The sequence below is a fragment of the Mustelus asterias genome, chromosome 3, assembly GCF_964213995.1.
Source record: "Mustelus asterias chromosome 3, sMusAst1.hap1.1, whole genome shotgun sequence".
Lineage (NCBI taxonomy): Eukaryota > Metazoa > Chordata > Chondrichthyes > Carcharhiniformes > Triakidae > Mustelus > Mustelus asterias.
In genome coordinates, this window is record NC_135803.1 from 83,517,491 (window position 1) to 83,538,382 (window position 20,892).

A 20,892-nucleotide genomic window follows, 5' to 3' on the forward strand; every position below is an offset into this window, starting at 1 on the left:
GAGGGAGCCCACTCCCATGAATCAGTTCATTGCTCTGCAATTCTGCCATATCTAATCGTGAATGGTGGTGGGCAGCTAAACAGTGGACAAAGCTGTAAAAATATCACAAGCCTCAATGATGGGGGAGCCGAGCACATCAGTGGAAAAGATATCGTTGAGGTCAAATTCAGCCAAAAGTACCATCTCAACCTCCTCCCAAAGTCCCCGGCATTGCAGATACCAAGCATCGGCCAATTTGATTCACTCCACATGATTTCAAGAAATGGCTGAAGGCACATACTGCAAAGACTATGGGTCCTAATGACATTCTGGCAATAATACTGAAGACTTGTGCTCCAAGATTAACTGTGCCTCGAGCCAAATTGTCCCAGTACAGGTATAACATTGGCATCTAATCGGCAATGTGGAAAATTGCCCAGGTATGTCCTGTACATAAAAAGCAAGACAAATTCAATCGAGCCAATCGCATCCCATCATTCTAGTCTTTATCACCATCAAAGTGATGGAAGGCGCCATTTATAGTGCTATCAAGCGGCACTTACGCAGCAAGACATGCTCAGTTGAATCTGTCAGAGCCGCTTGGCTCTAAACATTATTACAGCCTTATTTCAAACATGGTCAAAAGAGCTGAATTCAGAAGCAGTGGTGGGAATGACTTCCATTTCGTATTTTCTTTATTGTTTGATGGGATTTGGGCATCACTGCTAAGGCCAGCTATGTTGCCCATCCCGAATGTAACTTTGAACTGAGTGGCTTGTTTGGCAATTTCAGAGAGCAGTTAAAGTCAACCACATTGTTCTAGGACTGGAGTCACATGTAGGCCAGACCAGATAAGGATGGCAGATTTCCTTCTCAAAAGGACATTAGTGAACCAGATGGGGGTTTGCGACAATCAATATTTAGTGCCATAGTTACCATTACTGAGACTAGCCTTATATTCCAGATTTGAATTTGAATTGAATTTAAATTCCACCAGCTGCCACGGTGAGATTTGAACTCATGGTCCCACACCAAAAGCCTTGCCATCTAGATTATTAGTCCAATAGCATTAAAACAATGCCAGTCTCTATTTAATCAAGCATATTGTAAGGGAACCCAGATAAAATTGATGTTAATGGGAATCTCAGGGAAAATTCTTCACTGGTTGCATTTGTTAAAGGTCAATGATCTCAGTCGCAGAACAGGGTGACACAATGGTTAGCACTGCTGCCTCAAAGCCTGGTGTTGTGAGACGTCTTACTGTGCTTACCCCAGTCCAACACCAATATCTCCACATAATGCCTCACAGCACCAGGGACCTCCAGAATCAATTCCAGCCTCAGGTAACTGTGTGTGGAGTCTGCACATTCTCCACGTGTTTTTTCCTCCAGTTTCCTACCACGGTCCAAAGTTCTGCAGGTTAGGCAAATTAGCCATGCTAAATTGCCCCTTAGTGTCCCAAGATGTGTTGATTAGGTGGAGGAGGTGGGCCTGGGTAAGATGCTCGGTCAAAGTTAGTGCAGACTTGACGGGCTGAATGGCCTCCTTCTACACTGTGGAGATTCTATCATTCTATGATTCATTGCAGGAGCTCCTCAGGGTATTGTCATAAGACCAGACTGCTGCTCCAACCGATGATTAAACATAGAACATAGAACAGTACAGCACAGAACAGGCCCTTCAGCCCTCGATGTTGTGTCGAGCTTTATCTGAAACCAAGATCAAGCTATCCCACTCCCTATCATCCTGGTGTGCTCCATGTGCTTATCCAATAACCGCTTGAAAGTTCCTAAAGTGTCCGACTCCACTATCACAGCAGGCAGTCCGTTCCACACCCCAACCACTCTCTGAGTAAAGAACCTACCTCGGACATCCCTCCTATATCTTCCACCATGAACCTTATAGTTATGCCCCCTAGTAACAGCTACATCCACCCAAGGAAAGAGTCTCTGAACGTCCACTCTATCTATCCCCCCCCCATCATCTTATAAACCTCTATTAAGTCGCCTCTCATCCTCCTCCGCTCCAGAGAGAACAGCCCTAGCTCCCTCAACCTTTCCTCATAAGACCTACCCTCCAAACCAGGCAGCATCCTGGTAAATCTCCTCTGCACTCTCTCCAATGCTTCCACATCCTTCTTATAGTGAGGTGACCAGAACTGCACACAATATTCCAAATGTGGTCTCACCAAGGTCCTGTACAGTTGCAGCATAACCCCACGGCTCTTAAACTGAAACCCCCTGTTAATAAATGCTAACACACTATAAGCCTTCTTCACGGCTCTATCCACTTGAGTGGCAACCTTCAGAGATCTGTGGATATGAAACCCAAGATCTCTCTGTTCCTCCACATTCCTCAGAACCCTGCCGTTGACCCTGTAATCCGCATTCAAATTTGTCCTACCAAAATGAATCACCTCGCACTTATCAGGGTTAAACTCCATCTGCCATTTTTCGGCCCAGCTCTGCATCCTATCAATGTCTATGATTATGTTCATTGATGATTGCACAGTGTTGAGAACGGTTTATGACTCCTCAGATCAGTATCCACATGGGTAACATTCATGCTTAGTCTGATAAATGGCAAGGAACATACATGCCACACAAAGGCCAGGCAATGATCATCCCCGATAAGACAGAAACTAACCATCTCCATTTGACATTCAACAAATTATATTTAATAAAACATATTATAGCAATTACTGAAACATGGCTAAGGGAGGGACAGGACTGGCAGCTTAATGTTCCAGGGTACAGATGCTATAAGAAAGATAGAACAGGAGGTAAGAGAGGAGGGGGAGTTGCACTTTTGATTAGGGAAAGCATCACGGCCGTACTGAGAGGGAATATATCCGAGGGTTCGGCCACTGAGTCTATATAGGTAGAACTGAGAAATAAGAAGGGGGAAAATTACTTTGATAGGGTTGCACTATAGGCCCCCAAATAGTCAGCGGGAAATTGAGGAGCAAATATGGAAGGAGATTACAGCTAGCTCCAAGAAAAATAGGGTGGTAATAGTCAGAGATTTTAATTTTCCCAACATTGACTGGGACAGCCAGAGTATTAGAGGGTTGGATGGAAAGAAATTTGTTGAGTGTATTCAAGAGGAATTTCTCATTCAGTATGTGGATGGCCCGACTAGAGAGGGGGCAAACTTGGGAAACCTCCTCTTGGGAAATAAGGAAGGGCAGGTGACAGAAGCGTTAGTGAGGGATCACTTTGGGACCAGTGACCATAATTCTATTAGTTTTAAGATAGCTATGGAGAATGGGGCGGCACGGTAGCACAGTGGTTAGCACTGCTGCTTCACAGCTCCAGGGACCTGGGTTCGATTCCCAGCTTGGGTCACTGTCTGTGCGGAGTCTGCACGTTCTCCTTGTGTCTGCGTGGGTTTCCTCCGGGTGCTCCGGTTTCCTCCCACAGTCCAAAGATGTGCGGTTAGGTTGATTGGCCGTGCTAAAATTGCCCTTAGTGTCCTGGGATGCGTAGGTTAGAGGGATTAGTGGGTAAATATGTTGGGATATGGGGGTAGGGCCTGGGTGGGATTGTGGTCGGTGCAGACTCGATGGGCCAAATGGCCTCTTTCTGTACTGTAGGGATTCTAAAATAAAAAAATAATGAGAGGTCTGTCCCAAAAGTTAATATTCTAAATTGGGGCAAGGCCAATTTTGATGGTATCAGGCAGGAACTTTCAAAAGTTAATTGGGGGAGTCTGTGGGAAGGAAAAGGGACGTCTGGCAAGTGGCATGCTTTCAAAAGTGTGTTAACCAGGGTTCAGGGTAAACACATTCTTCTGAGAGTGAAGGGTAAGGCTGGCAGAAGTCAGGAACCCTGGATGACTCGGGATATTGAGGTCCTGGTCAAGAAGAAGAAAGAGGCACATGACGTGCAGAGGCAGCTGGGATCAAGTGAATCTCTTGAAGAGTATAGGGGGTGTAGGAGTAGAGTTAAGAGAGAAATCAGGAGGGCAAAATGGGGACACAAAATTGTTTTGGCAGATAAGGCAAAGGAGAATCCAAAGAGCTTCTACAAATACATAAAGGGCAAAAGAGTAACAAGGGAGAGAGTAGGGCCTCTTAAGAATCAACAAGGTAATCTATGTGCGGATCCACAAGAGTTGGGTGAGATCCTAAATGAATATTTTTCATCAGTATTTACTGTTGAGAAAAGCATGGATGTTAGGGAACTTGGAGAATTAAATATTGATGTCTTGAGGAGTGTACATATTACAGAGAAGGAGGTGCTGGAAGTCTTAAAGCGCATCAAGGTAGATAAATCTGCGGGACCTGATGGGGTATATCCCAGGATGCTGTGGGAGGCTAGGGAGGAAATTGCGGGTCCCCTAGCCGAGATATTTGAATCATCGATAGTCATGGGTGAGGTGCCTGAAGATTGGAGAGTGGCAAATGTTGTGCCTTTGTTTAAAAAGGGCTGCAGGGAAAAGCCTGGGAACTACAGGCCAGTTAGCCTCACATCTGTGGTGGGTAAATTGTTGGAAGGTACTTTGAGAGACAGGATCTACAGGCATTTAGAGATGCAAGGACTGATTAGGGACAGTCAGCATGGTTTTGTGAGTGGAAAATCATGTCTCACAAATTTAATTGAGTTTTTTGAAGGGGTAACCAAGAAGTTAGATAAGGGCAGTGCAGTTGATGTTGTCTACATGGACTTTAGCAAGGCCTTTGACAAGGTACCGCATGGTAGGTTGTTGCATAAAGTTAAATCTCACGGGATCCAGGGTGAGGTATCTAAATGAATACAAAAGGGTGGTTGTCGAGAGTTGTTTTTCAAACTGGAGGCCTGTGACCAGTGATGTGCCTCAGGGATCAGTGCTGGGCCCACTGTTATTTGTCATTTATATTAATGATTTGGATGAGGGGGCATGGTTTGCAGATGGCACCAAGATTGGTGGCATAGTGGAGAGTGAGGGAGGTTATCTCCAATTGCAGCAGGATCTTGATCAATTGGGCCAGTGGACTGACGAATGGCAGATGGTGTTTAATTTAGACAAGTGCGAGGGAATGCATTTTGGTAGATTGAACCAGGGCAGGACTTACTCAGTTAATGGTAGGGCGTTGGGGAGAGTTATAGAACAAAGAGATCTCGGGGTACATGTTCATAGCTCCTTGAAAGTGGAGTCACAGGTGGACAGAGTGGTGAAGAAGGCATTCAGCATGCTTGGTTTCATCGGTCAGAACATAGAAGGAGTTGGGACGTCTTGTTGAAGTTGTACAAGACATTGGTAAGGCCACACTTGGAATACTGTGTGCAATTCTGGTCACCCTATTATAGAAAGGATATTATTAAACTAGAAAGAGTGCAGAAAAGATTTATTAGGATGCTGCCGGGACTTGATGGATTGAGTTATAAAGAGAGGCTGGATAGACTGGGACTTTTTTCTCTGGAGCGTAGGAGGCTGAGGGGTGACCTTATAAAGGTCTATAAAATAATGAAGGGCATAGACAAGGTAGATAGTCAATAGCTTTTCCCAAAGGTAGGGGAGTCTAAAACTAGAGGGCATAGGTTTAAGGTGAGGGGGGAGAGATACAAAAGTGTCCAGAGGGGCAATTGTTTCACACAGAGGGTGGTGAGTGTCTGGAACAAGCTGCCAGAGGTAGTAGTAGAGGCGGGTACAATTTTATCTTTTAAAAAGCATTTAGATAGTTACATGGGTACGATGGGTATAGAGGGTTATGGGCCAAATGTGGGCAATTGGGATTAGTTTAGGGGTTTTTAAAAAAAATAAGGGCGGCATGGACAAGTTGGGCCGAAGGGCCTGTTTCCATGCTGTAAACCTCTATGACTCTATCCCAAAGGGCTTGTCACAGGAGCATTTGGAGTGCAACTCTGGTCGACCTGCAAGAGGAAGGATATTAAACTGGAAAGGGTGCAAAAAAGATTTACAAGGATGTTACCAGGACTGAAAGGGTTGAATTATAAGGAGAAGTTGGATAGGTTGGGACTTCTTTCCCTGGATTGTTGGAGTATGAGGGTGACCTTATAGCAGTTTATAAAATCATGAGGGGCATAGATACGGTGAATAGCCAAGGTCTTTTCCCCAGAGTAGGGAAGTCCAAAAACTAGAGGGCACTGATTTAAGGTGAGAGGGTAAAGGTTTAAAAGGAATATGAGGGGCAACTTTTTCCCACAGAGAGTGGTGTGTGAATGAGCTGCAAGAAGAGGTGGTAGAGTGTAATTACAACATTCAAAACACATTTGGACAGGTAAATAGATGGAAGAGGTTTAGAGGGATATGGACCAAACGCAGGCAAAAGAAATTTTGAAAGGGTTCCTCCTGAAAGACTACAACATAGGAGCTCATGATGTTGGAGGTGATATAATGGCATAGATAGAGAACTAGCTAACGAACAGGAAACCAAATCGAGGTAAATGAGTAATTTTCAGGTTGGCAAACTATAACTAGTGGTGTACCGCAGGCTTCTGTTATTCACGATCTATATTCATGTCTTGGATGAAGGGACTGACTATTGTAACCAAATTTACAGGTGATATCTATTGCAAAGTGGGGAGAGGTGATGTATAAAAGTAGGGGACATCTTGATATTGGCAGAACTGCAGCTTGAGTACTCTGCACAGTTTAAAAGAAGAAAGTCATATTTGACTCAAAATGTCAAGTCCATTTCTCACTCCACGGAACGCTGCCAGGCCTGCTGGGTATTTCCAGCACATTTCCACCTGTCCCCCAAAACCCTGCACTTCTTGCTAGTCTATAATATAACACCCTTGAATATATTCAGTGACCCAGTCTCCACAGCTCTCTGGGAAAGAGAATTCCACTTATGGGGTGAAGGTGTTTTTCTTGTAAAGAAAGTTTGAGCCGGTTGCACCTTTACTCATTGGAGTTTAAGAAGAATGGGAGGAGATCTTATTGAAGCACATAAGATTTTGAGAGGGTAGATGCTAAAAGTCTGCCCCTCGTGGAGGAATCTGGAACTCAGGGGCACAGTTCAAGAATAATGTCTCTCCATGAAAGATGGAGTCAAGGAGGAATCTTGGCTCTGAGAGATTAAAGATTATTTATTAGCCTCACAAGTAGACTTACACTAACACTGCGATGAATTTACTGTGAAAATCCCCTGGGTCATTCGTCTGTTGGATCCTCTTCCCCAGACAGCTGTGGAGACTGCGTCACTGAATATATTCAAAGGTGTTAGATTATAGACTAGCAAGAAGTGCAGGGTTTTGGGGGACAGATGGAAATATGCATCTGAGGTCACAACCAGATGAGGCATGACCTTACTGAATGATAGAAGAGGCTCCAGGGCCGAATGGCCTCTTCTCATTGAATGTGCCTAACCATCACCAGCTCAACTTGGGCAACAAACACTGTTTTCCCACTGACTCCCAGACATCAAACGAGCAAATAACGGAACCCGACATTTATGGCGGGATGCCAGTAATGCAGTCCCCCGACAATCGCGCTCTCGGTTACCTCAGAATCGCCGCCACTGGCACCAGCCGAACAGGCTTCACTGCGCCCGCGCACATCACACTGCACAGCCTCCTGGGAGTTGTAGTCCCCTTCCCCTCCGCGCCAACTCAATACAACCACGTCATGTGCCGCATCAGTGACGTCAGGTCAACACTGCGCAGCCGCACAGAGGCCGCAGCCGCACAGAGGGCGCAGCCGCGGTCACGGCAGGCACGGGCTGGGCAACCAGCACTAGGAAGAAGTGCTTACTTCTTACTGTGTTTACCCCAATTCAACGCCGGCATCTCCACATCATAACCAGCACTAGCCAGATGTGACGCTGTGGAGCAAAACCGGTTCTTCTGCAGTCGCTCCAATGCCAGGGAGGGAAAACTAAATCTGGGTTAATACCGACCACGGACTAGCTCAGTAACTAGGTTAATAATGATGTGGAGTTGCCGCAGTTGGAATAGGGTAGGTACAGTAAATAGTCTCACAACACCAGGTTAAAGTCCAACAGCTTTATCTGGATTGCACGAGCTTTCGGAGCGCTGCTCCTTCATCAGGTGAGACAATGTTGGCCGAGTCGCAAGAGTATGTACCGTGTACCTGGTAGATGGTGTTCTCACGTGAGATGATGGCATCCGTGTCGATGATCCAGCACGTCTTGCAGAGGTTGCTGTGGCAGGGTTGTGTGGTGTCTTGGTCACTGTTCTCCTGAAGGCTGGGTAGTTTGCCGCGGACAATGGTCTGTTTGAGGTTGCGCGATTGTTTGAAGGCAAGAAGTGGGAGTGTGGGGATGGCCCCGGCAAGATGTTCGCCTTCATCAATGACATATTGAAGGCTCCGGAGAAGATGTCGTAGCTTCTCCGCTCCAGAGAAGTACTGGATGACAAAGGATATACTGTCCGCTGTGTCCTGTGTTTTTCTTCTGAGGAGGTCGGTGTGGTTTCTCGCTGTGGCGCGTCGGAACTGTCGATCGATGAGTCAATACGCTGCAGGAAAGGATGTCCCGAGGCATGGTACATTGGCGAGACCATGCAGACACTACAACAACGGATGAATGGACACCGCTCGACAATCACCAGGCAGGAGTGTTCCCTTCCTGTCGGGGAACACTTCAGCAGTCAAGGGCATTCGGCTTCTGACCTTTGGGTAAGCGTTCTCCAAAGCGGCCTTCAAGATACACGACAACGCAGAATCACCGAGCAGAAACTGATAGCCAAGTTCCGCACACATGAGGACAGCCTCAACCGGAATCTTGGGTTCATGTCACACTATCTGTAACTCCACGACTTGCCTGGGCTTGCAAAATCTCACTAACTGTCCTGGCTCGGGACAATTCACACCTCTTTAACCTGTGCTTAAGCCTCTCTCCACTAGCATTGTCTGCACCTGTAAAGACTTGATTACTGTTAAGACTCGCATTCCAACCATTATCTTGTAATTGAGTTTGTGTCTATATATGCCCTGTTTGTGAAACAAATCCTGCACTCACCTGATGAAGGAGCAGCGCTCCGAAAGCTCGTGCTACCAGATAAACCTGTTGGACTTTAACCTGGTGTTGTGAGATTTCTTACTGGGTTAATACTGACCATGGACTGGCTCACTAACTGTGTTAATACTGACCATGGACTAGCTCAGTAATTGTGTTAATAGCGAGCATGGACTAGCTCAGTAACTTGGGTTAATAATGAGCATGGACTAGCTCCATAACTGGGTTCATAATGAGCATGGACTAGCTCAGTAACTGGATTAATAATGACCATGGACTAGCTCAGTAACTGGGTTAATAGTGACCATGGCCTAGCTCGGCAACTGGCATAATAACAAGCATTGACTAGCTCAGTATCTGGGTTAATACTGACCATGGACTAGCTCAGTAACTGGATTCATTATGATCATGGACTAGCTCAGTAACTGGGTTAATACTGACCATGGACTGGCTCACTAACTGAGTTAATGAGCGTGAACTGGCTCAGTAACTGGGTTAATACTGACCGTGGACTACCTCAGTAACTGGGTTAATACTGAACATGGACAAGCACAGTAACTGGATTAATACTGACTATAGACTACTCAGTATCTGGGTTAATACTGACCAAAGACTAGCTCAGTAACTGGGTTAATACTGACCACGGACTAGCTCAATATCTGGGTTAGTACTGATGTGGAAATGCCGGCGTTGGCCTGGGGTAGGTACAGTAAGAAGTCTCACAACACCAGCTTAAAGTCCAACAGGTTTATTTGGTAGCACGAGCTTTCGGAGCGCTGCTCCTTCAGTTATCTGCTCACCTCATGAAGGAGCAGTACTCTGAAAGTTCGTGCTACAATATAACCCTGTTGGACTTTAACATGGTGTTGTGAGTCTTCTTACTGGGTTAAAACTGACTATGGACTGGCTCACTAACTGGACTAGCTCAGTAACTGGGTTCATAATGAGCATGGACTGGCTCAGTAACTGGGTTAATAATGAGCATGGACTAGCTCAGTAACTGGGTTCATAATGAGCATGGACTGGCTCAGTAACTGGGTTAATAATGAGCATGGACTAGCTCAGTAACTGGGTTAATAGTGACCATGGACTAGCTCGGCAACTGGCATAATAACGAGCATTGACTAGCTCAGTATCTGGGTTAATAGTGACCATGGACTAGCTCTGTAACTGGGTTAATACTGACCATGGATTAGCTCAGTAACTGGGTTAATACTGACTATGGACTAGCTCAGTAACTGGGTTAATAGTGACTATGGACTAGCTCAGCAACTGTGTTAATACTGACCATGGACTAGCTCAGTAACTGGATTCATTATGATCATGGACTAGCTCAGTAACTGGGTTAATACTGACCATGGACTGGCTCAGTAACTGGGTTAATACTGACCATGGACTAGCTCAGTAACTGGGTTAATAATGAGCATGGACTAGCTCAGTAACTGGGTTAATACTGACCATGGACTAGCTCAGTAACTGGGTTAATAATGAGCATGGACAAGCTCAGTAACTGGGTTAATAATGACCATGGACTAGCTCAGTAACTGGGTTAATAATGAGCATGGACAAGCTCAGTAACTGGGTTAATAATGACCATGGACTAGCTCAGTAACTGGGTTAATACTGACCATGGACTAGCTCAGTAACTTGGGTTAATAATGACCATGGACTAGCTCAGTAACTGGGTTAATAATGACCATGGACTAGCTCAGTAACTGGGTTAATACTGACCATGGACTAGCTCAGTAACTTGGGTTAATAATGAGCATGGACTAGCTCAGTAACTGGGTTAATAATGACCATGGACTGGCTCAGTAACTGAGTTAATGAGCATGAACTAGCTCAGTAACTGGGCTAATACTGACCATGGTCTGGCTCACTAACTGAGTTAATGAGCATGAACTAGCTCAGTAACTGGGCTAATACTGACCATGGACTACCTCAGTAACTGCGTTAATACTGAAAATGGACAAGCACAGTAACTGGATTAATACTGACTATAGACTAACTCAGTATCTGGGTTAATACTGACCAAAGACTAGCTCAGTAACTGGGTTAATACTGACCATGGACTAGCTCAATATCTGGGTTAGTACTGATGTGGAAATGCCGGCGTTGGCCTGGGGTAGGTACAGTAAGAAGTCTCACAACACCAGCTTAAAGTTCAACAGGTTTATTTGGTAGCACGAGCTTTCGGAGCGCTGCTCCTTCAGTTACCTGCTCACCTCATGAAGGAGCAGTACTCTGAAAGTTCATGCTACCAAATAACCCTGTTGGACTTTAACCCTTACTGGGTTAATACTGACTAGGGACTGGCTCACTAACTGTGTTAATACTGACCATAGACTAGCTCAGTAACTGGGTTAATACTGACCATGGACTAGCTCTGTAACTGGGTTAATACTGACTATGGACTAGCTCAGTAACTGGGTTAATACTGACCATGGACTAGCTCAGTAACTGGGTTAATACTGACTATGGACTAGCTCAGTAACTGGGTTAATACTGACCATGGACTAGCTCAGTAACTGGGTTAATACTGACTATGGACTGGCTCAGTAACTGGGTTAATACTGACCATGGACTAGCTCAGTAACTGGGTTAATACTGACTATGGACTGGCTCAGTAACTGGATTCATAATGATCATGGACTAGCTCAGTAACTGGGTTAATACTGACCATGGACTGGCTCACTAACTGAGTTAATGAGCATGAACTAGCTCAGTAACCGAGTTAATACTGACCGTGGACTACCTCATTAACTGGGTTAATACTGGACATGGACAAGCACAGTAACTGGATTAATACTGACTATAGACTACTCAGTATCTGGGTTAATATTGACCATGGACTAGCTCAGTAGCTGAGTTAATACTGACCATGGACTAGCTCAGTAGCTGGGTTAATACTAACTATGGACTAGCTCAGTATCTAGGTTAATAGTGACCACGGGTGAAGTTCGATTTACACAGTGAATTTAAGGTTAGTTGCTTGTTAGATGCTGTTTGGAGTTGAGAGAGAGAGAGCAGTGTCCCTCTTTTTCCCCCTCCGAAGTTGGAGATTGGAATCTGCGAGGAGATAAGTCTCTGTCTCTGAGATTCTGCTGTATGAGAGCGTTTGTTTCTCAGAGTTGCTTTTTGAGGATATCTATCCTTCTCTGGAAACCTCTGTCTGGATCTCTGTCCAGAAGTGTTAAAAGGCTGGAAATCTAGCACCACGTGAGCATACTTGTTTTTTTGTGATGACTTAATTCTGAAGAAGGCTATAAATTGCAACCATAGAGATTACTAGTTGTTAAGAATTATACTTTGTCATGTTTGTGTATTTTAATTGGTAAAAGTTCCGCTGATTCTTTTTGCTACAAATGGTTTGTTTTGATAAAAGCTTCCTACTGGGTTACTTGAATCATACCTGGAGTGAAACACTTTATGCTCACCCCAATGCCACAATCAAATATTAAAATTAGAGTCTAGGCTAACTTCATAATGTACCTTGGAGTTTCCGGTCTGGTCCCTAACTGTCATCTACAAACTTGCTTATTATTCCCCCACATTATCATCGATATAACAAACAATAAAAGACCCAGCATTGAACCTTATGGAATGCCACTGGACACCGGCCTCCAGTTACTTGGAATAGCCTTCTACCATGACAGTTTGGGCGGTATTTTACCATTTTTTGTCTAAGTCCTGGGCTGACTTGAAACTGAGTTTCAGATCCGTCTTTTGGGCGTGTTTTTAGCCACCCCACCACCAGCGCCCCCCTCCCCCATACGCACGCTGCCTGTAAAATGTTGAGCGAGTCCGATTCTCGCTGCAGTAGCCTGTGGGCAGGGCTTAACACACTCAAAACCCTGTACCTCTGATCAGAGCCTCCAACTAGGCATACGCAAAAAAAATGCAGCTCCCCTGCTAGATCCCTCGTGGGCCGGATAATGCCTCCCCCTGGCTCCCACGGACATTAGACCCACCCTCAACATTATTGACCCCCTTATCCCCCCTCCCCGCCACCCAGACCAATCGTGTGTCCCCCCCCGCACTGATCGCAGGCAGAGTGGCAGCGGCCACCCCCTCCGATCGCAGGCAGAGTGATAGCAGCCCCCCCTACTCTGGACCCACTTACACATGGCCCCCATCTCCCCCTGACTCCGATGGCTGTATGACACTTCCCTCTCCCTTGCCCTCCATCATCAGAGAGGCACAGAATACCCCACCCCCTGTCAGCACACCTGCAAGTGCTCTCTTACCTTCCCTCAATGCTAACAAGCAAACTGCATTTAACTTGCTGGAATGCTCTCCCAAACTGCCTGCAGCTGATCTGCCCTAACAAGGGGCAGCTCCATAAAAACCCCAAGAATGGACAGGTAGGCAGGCAGTGCAGGAAAAAATGACAAAGAAGTCAGCGCCCAGATTCACAGAGGTGGACCTCAGCAGGTTGCTAGATGCTGTAGAGGCAAAGCGGGGCATCCTCTTCTCTTCCAGCAGGACGCAGACCCAGAGGAGGTGACAGCAAAGCGGCCTGGGAGGCAGTTGCCGCTTTGGTTGGTGCCATGGCACTGGCTGCTGGAACAGTGAATCAGTCGCAAAAGGGTCAATGACCTCATCCAGGCAGCAAGGCTGAGTGCTTAAACCCATCTAGCATCTTCCCCCAAATCACCCCCAGATGCCACCACCCCCTGCACCCTGCATGCTTCCAGCCCCTGCCCAAGCACCCCCTCCTCCCCCTCTCCAAGAATATCACTGTGCTTGCCCACTAAGGGCCACCCCCTCATACTCTGCAGGAGTCACGCCATCATTTCTTTCATGGCTCCTTCTGTCCCCACAGGAGAAAAATGCCCATTACAAAGAACAAACAAAGAACAATACAGCACAGGAACAGGCCCTTCGGCCCTCCAAGCCCGCGCCGCTCCCTGGTCCAAACTAGACCATTCTTTTGTATCCCTCCATTCCCACTCCGTTCATATGGCTGTCTAGATAAGTCTTAAATGTTCCCAGTGTGTCCGCCTCCACCACCTTGCCTGGCATTACACTTGAGAGAGGGCGAAAACAGGGGGTCCTCATCCCCTTTGAGGACTGGGTGCTGGAGCTGTCCAGAGAAGGGGACATCCGAGCTGTTAGCAACAGCATAGCCGGGTTGGAGTTGAGAAGTGAGCATCTGTCAATCCTCCACTCAATTTGAGTCAATTATTAGGGGGCATAGGTTTAAGGTGCAAGATTTAAAGCAGATGAATGAGGCATGTTTATTTATACAGAGGGTGGTGGATGCCTGGAAGTCGCTGCCCGGGGAGGTCATGGAAGCAGATACAATAGTGATTTTTAAGGGGCGTCCTGACGAATACATGAATGGGATGGTAATAGAGGGATATGGTCCCCGGAAGGGTAGGGGGTTACAATTCAGAGGGGCAGCATGGTTGTTGCAGGGTTGGAGGGCTGAAGGGCCTGTTCCTGTGATGTAATTTTCTTTGTGCTTTGTTTTATGCTCAATGGAGAAATAGAGTCATAGAGGTTTGTGGCATAGAAACAGGCCCTTCGGCCCAACTTGTCCATGCCGTCCTTTTTTTTAAACCCCTAATTAATCCCAATTGCCCGCATTTGGCCCATGTCCCTCTATACACATCTTACCCATGTAACTATCTAAATGCTTTTTAAAAGACAAAATTGTACCCGCATCTACTACTGCCTCTGGCAGCTTGTTCCAGACACTCACCAACCTCTGTGTGAAGAAATTGCCCCTCTGGACACTTTTGTATCTCTTCCCTCTCACCTTTAACCTATGCCCTCTAGTTTTAGACTCCCCTACCTTTGAGAAAAGATATTGACTATCTAAGCTGATCTGTGCCCCTCATTATTTTATAGACCTCTATAAGATCACCCCTCAGTCTCCGACGCTCCAGAGAAAAAAGTCCCAATCTATCCAGCCTCTCCTTATAACTCAAACCATCAAGTCCCAGTAGCATCCTAGTAAATCTTTTCTGCACTCTTTCTAGTTTAATAATAGCCTTTCTATAACAGGGTGACCAGAACTGCACACGGTATTCCAAGTGTGGCCTTACCAATGTCTTGTACAACTTCAACAAAATGTCCCAACTCCTGTATTCAATAGGATCCTATATTCAAAAGTTGTCAAGCAACTTTCTGGCATCCCAGATTCCTCTCCCTCCCTTGCACTTAACCTTGTGTCCTGTGTTGCAGGAGCAGATCCGGACGCAGCAGGGCCATCTGGAATTGAGGCCCCTACTGCAGCCCCCGTCCATCCTGTGACTGACGGCTCCGAAGACTCCACGGAGGAAGCGGATGAAGAGACCTCCAAGGGTGGCACCTTTATGGCGCCAGCTTCCACCTCAGAACTTACCATCCCAGATACTCCCACATCGGTGGGTCCAGTTAGTGGTGAGGCTTCTGGGTCACTCTCTGGTGAGCACAACACATCTGATAATGTACATCAGGTAGGGGAGGGAACGTCTGAGGCCCCTGGCAGGGGGGGCCTGCCAGAGGTGAGGTCTCAGCTGGTCCCAGACTACATGCTGGGCCTCCGAGATCACTTCTCCCTCAGCTGCTTGAGATTCTGCAACAGAGCCAGGGAATGCAGGAGGGGCTGATGGCCACACTGGACTATGAGGCTGTTGGGAGGAATTGCAAAGCTTTCAGGCGGGCTAGCTATTACTTGTCTTGCATGGTTACCAGACCAACACTGCAAGGGTGGTGTCCACGGTGGAAAGCCTGGGGCAGAAAATCCTCAGCACGAGTGGCAAGGTCCAGCAGACCACAGCTGAGTCCCAGATGGCCGTGGCTGAGTCACAGCGGGCCACAGCTGAGGGACTGAACAGGCTTCTTGAGATTCTGCGGCCCTGGCTGAGAGGCTCGAGAGTTTGCATGAGACCCAGCGGTACAGCGCTGAGACATAGCGGGCTACAGCAGTCATCGAGGGTCATGGCTGAGGGGCTGCAGAGCGTGGCCCAGTCTCAGATGGCACTTGCTGCTGCCATTGACAGGCAGCCAATGACACAGGTGGTGATCTGAATCAGCCCACAGAGGGCTTGACCATCATGGGTAGAATGCAGATGGTCCTCCAGGACTGGCAGGGCCAGATGACGCCGGAACTTCTGGAACTCACTGCAGAAGCACTGCTGTATCATAGAGTGACCTAGGGGCCCACAGGAACCCCAACAGAGGAGGAAGGGCTCAAGCCCATGCTGGGGCCTTCCAGCCAGGAGACCGTGGCTGTGGCTACAGCTTCTTACTATCCCCTTCCTGACACCAGGGCATCTCAGGGGCAGTGGGATGAAGAGGGTGTGATCGATACATCCCAGACACCTGGAAGCCGGCCAGGGTCCTCAAGGTCCAGGTCCTCCAGAGGACGCCGGCCAAGCGCATCACAGGCCTTGGAGCGAAGTAGGCAGCTGGCCCCCTCCACGTCTGATGTACATTCTGGGGAGACACCAAGGCGTAGTGGTAGGCTACATGAGGATAGGAAGTTGTAGTTGCACTAAGATGGCACGGGTGAAGGGTTGCACTAGTTAGATAGATTTTTAAGCACCATAATGTTTTCTGTCCACATGTTAGCACTTATATTTAGCACTTTTATTGTAAACAATAAATGTTTTTTCACTACCCACCAGTGACTAATTTGTCTCAGATTTGCCTGGAACAGGAATGCTGTTACCCTGATGGTCGCCAGAGGGATCCTTCATGTTGATGCCCGTTGAGGAGGTCCCTCAATGCTGTGTCACTGAGAAAATGAAGCCATTGGTTCCCCAGAACTCACTAGCGATTCCCCATCCGCCCCGGGGCCCTGTATGGTGGTTTACAGATCCCTTCCCCCCCACTACACAGACATGGGCCCAGGTACAGCATGCATGCGAAGCTCAGGTAGGAGTCAGACTAATTTGCACCAAGGCATCATCATAATAGCGCTTTGCAAGTTGTCATCACCCTCCTGCCTGCCAAAGAAACTCGCTAACACAGCGTACCCAGGCCCACAACTCTGGTGTTACAATGTTGCAGGCGATAGTAGGACTTTGGGGGGAGGGGGTGGAATGGAACCCATGTGCAGAAACACAGGACCTTAATGAGCAAAGCTCCTGGTGATCAGGGCCTCCCTCGCTGCTGTCGCATGCCTGATCCTTGCTGCCAGCCCTCTAGCGCCTCGGTGGTGTCGCTCGGCGTTGTCCTTCTCTTCTTCCTCCTCCTCCTGCTGGGCGGACTCCTCCCCAGCAAAGCTCGGCTGCTCAGCCTCCATGTCCTTCTCCTCCTCCAAAAGGTCTCCGCTCTGCTGCGCCAGGTTGTGAAGGGCACAGCACACCACCACAATGCGGAAAGAAATCAGGGGGCTGTATTGTAGGGCCCCGACTTCATCACTCACCTGATGAAGGGGCAGTGCTTCGAAAGCTTGTGCTGCCAAATAAACCTGTTGGACTTTAACCTGGTGTTGTGAGACTTCTTATTGTAGGGCCCCGCCAGAGCGGTCCACCCGCATTTTCAGGAGCCCTGTGCACCTCTTCACTCTCGAGCGGGTGGCAACATGGGCCTCATACCAGGACTTTGCATCAGTCTCAGGTCTCCGTCTCAGTCACAGGCCTTCGCACAGGCGTCATCAGCCAAGTCCGAAGCAGGTATCCCATATCACCAACGAGCCATCCCTGCACCCTGGGCTCCTCCTCAAAAGCCTCCGGTATGTCTGAGCTCCTCAGAATAAAACTGTCATGCACGCTGCCACGGTGTCTGGCACAGATGTGCAAGATGCTCATCTTGTGGTCACACACCAATTGCACATTTAGGGAGTGGAACCCCTTTCAATTGATGAATCGTCGTGGATTTTGAAGCGGGGCCTTAAGGGTGACCTGGGTGCAGTCTGTAGCCCCCTGCACATTAGGTATCCCCGCAATGGCTGCGAATCCTGCAGCCTGGGCTTCCTGCTGGGTGTGGTCCATGTCAAATTTGATAGACTGGCCACTGCGGGCATACAGGGAGCCGTGACCTCCTTGACACAGGTGTGGACAGCTGACTGGGAAATGCCACATACATCTCCACTGAGGGTCAGGAAGGAGCCAGTGGGCATAAAAGTATAAATTGGCCGTCAATTTGATAGCTACCGGGAGTGGGTGCCCCCCGCCCCCCTGCCCTGAGGTGCCAGGCCCTGCAACAAATGGCACAGGTGTTGCACTGTCTCTCTTCGGAATCGAAGCCATCGGCGGCACATGGTGTCCAACATTTGTTCAAGCGACACTTGTGTGCGGGACTGCCGGGCTCTCCACTTCCTCCTTCTCCTGCGCCCCACTTCTGGATGAATGGTGGCCAGGTCCTGCCTCTGGTGGCTGTCTCCCTCTACTCCTGTGAGTGGTAAGGCCTGGGCCTTCTCTGCCCACAATTCATCCTCCTGCTCCTCCTCCTCAGCTCCAGCAGCAACCAAATGAACAGGAAGATCGATCAGTTGCATCGCAAAAGCCATCTCGTCAATCTGAAGGGCGGGGGGGCGGGTGGGGGAGTGCGATTTGGAGAAGGGGAGAGACAGATGGAGAGGTTAAGGAACGTTGATTGCCCCTAGCCCAGCAACACACACTGCCCATTCTGACCATCCCCCTCCACAGGCCCCCCAGCAGCACAGCCCCCTCCCATAGGGCCCCCCAGCAACACAGACCCCCCCATCTCCATCTATAGGCCCCCCAGCAACACAGCCTGCCCACCCCCCCCCCCCAACAGGTTCCTCAACAAGACAGCCCCCCCCCCATTCTCCCCACAGGCCTACCAGCAACACAGCACTCCCCCCATCCTTCCCCAAGAAACACATACCCAGAATTCATGCAGTAGTGACCACAGACACTGTTGCTTGAAAAGTCCTCAGGCACTGCCATTTCAAAGGGCTTCCAGCACACCCCCACCTGGAAGAGTGTTGCGTGCACTAGGACCCAGCAGCATCCCCAAAACCCGAGGTCAGTGCTGAGACTCCAGTCCATGCTGCAAATCGGACATCAGACACCATGCTGAGCAACAGCCCCCCCCCCCCCCACCCCACCACACACTTGTCGAGACGTCCTGACCTGAAACATGACATGACAACCACAATACCAAGTTTCCTTGAATTCTATGTCAACATTCAAAACTCCATGGCCTGGGCCTCAGCACCTCCCTTTGCAACTCGATCCTGAACCTCCTAACCCACAGACCACGATCACTAAGGATAGGCAACAACACCTCCTCCACGATCATCCTCAGCACCAGTGCCCCACAAGGCTGTGTTCTCAGCCCTGTACTTTACTCCATATACATCTATGACTGGCCAAATTCCCCTCCATCTCGATTTTCAAGTTTGCTGACGACACCAATGTAGTGGGTCAGCTCTCAAACAAAAGACAGAGGGTGGTAGTGGAAGGGTCTTTTTCCAGCTGGATGCCTGTGTGTTCCGCAGGGCTCTGTATTGGGACCTCTGCTGTTTGTGATTTATATAAACGATCTGGAAGAAGGTGTAACTGGGGTGATCTGTAAGTTTGCGGATGACACGAAAATGGCTGGACTTGCAGATAGTGAGGAACATTGTCAGAAGCTACAGAAGGATATAGATAGGCTGGAAATTTGGGCAAAGAAATGGTAGATGGAGTTCAATCCAGATAAATGCGAAGTGATGCATTTTGGTAGAACTAACGTAGGGGGGAGCTATATGATAAATGGCAGAACCGTAAAGGGTGTAGATACGCAGAGGGACCTGGGTGTGCAAGTCCACAGATCCTTGAAGGTGACATCACAGGTGGAGAAGGTAGTGAATAAGGCATATGGCATGCTTGCCTTTATAGGACGGGGCATAGAGTATAAAAGTTGGGGTCTGATGTTGCAGTTATATAGAACGTTGGTTCGGCCGCATTTGGAATACTGCACCCAGTTCAGGTCGCCACACTACCAGAAGGACGTGGAGGCTTTAGAGAGAATGTAGAGGAGGTTTACCAGGATGTTGCCTGGTATGGAAGGGCTTAGTTATGAGGAGAGATTGGGTAAACTGGGGTTGTTCTCACTGGAAAGACGGAGAATGAGGGGTGACCTAATAGAGGTGTATAAAATTATGAAAGGCATAGACAGGGTGAAAGGAGGGAAGCTTTTTCCCAGGTCGGTGGTGACGCTCACGAGGGGTCATAGGTTCAAGGTGAGGGGGGATAGGTTTAACACTGATATCAGAAGGATGTATTTTACACAGAGGGTGGTGGGGGCTTGGAATGCGCTGCCAGACAGGGTGGTGGAGGCGGACACACTGGGAACGTTTAAGACTTATCTAGATAGCCACATGAACGGAGTGGGAATGGAGGGATACAAAAGAATGGTCTAGTTTGGACCAGGGAGCGGCGCGGGCTTGGAGGGCCGAAGGGCCTGTTCCTGTGCTGTATTGTTCTTTGTTCTTTGTTCAATGACGAGACAGAGTACAGAAATGAGATGGAGAATTTGGTGAACTGATGCAGTGACAATCTCTTCCTCAATGTCAACAAAAGGAAGGAGATTGTCATCGACTTCAGGAAGCGTAGTGGAGAACATACCCCTGTCTACATCAACGTGGACAAAGTAGAAAGGGTCGAGAGCTTCAGGTTTTTAGGTGTCCAGATCACCAACAATCTGTCCTGGTCTCTCCATGCTGACACTATAGTTAAGAAAGCCCACCAATGCCTCTACTTTCTCAGAAGACTAAGGAAATTTGGCATATCAGCTACAACTCTCTCCAACTTTTACAGACACACCATAGAAAGCATCCTTTCTGGTTGTATCACAGCTTGGCACAGCTCCTGCTCTGTCCAAGACCACAAGAAACTACAAAAGTCGTGAATGTAGCCCAATCCATCATGCAAACCAGTCTCCCATCCACTGACAGTGTCTCCACTTCCGCTATCTTCGCAAAGCAGCCAGCATAACTAAGGACCCCATGCAACCCGGACATTCTGTCTTCCATCTTCTTCCGTCGGGAAAAAGATACAAAAGTGTGAGGTCACATCCCAACCAACTCGAGAACAGCT

The 20,892-nt window shown here is 48.1% G+C and overlaps 1 protein-coding gene across 1 annotated transcript in view; it reads right to left on the reverse strand.

Moving 5' to 3' along the window:
• Positions 1–7,527, reverse strand: part of cep63 (centrosomal protein 63) — an 87,711-nt gene extending 80,184 nt beyond the window's left edge. The window contains exon 1 of the mRNA XM_078210135.1: positions 7,432–7,527. The gene's annotated coding sequence lies outside the window, so the exon portion shown is untranslated. The remainder of the gene's footprint in view (positions 1–7,431) is intronic.
• Between the last annotated feature and the right edge of the window lie 13,365 nt (positions 7,528–20,892).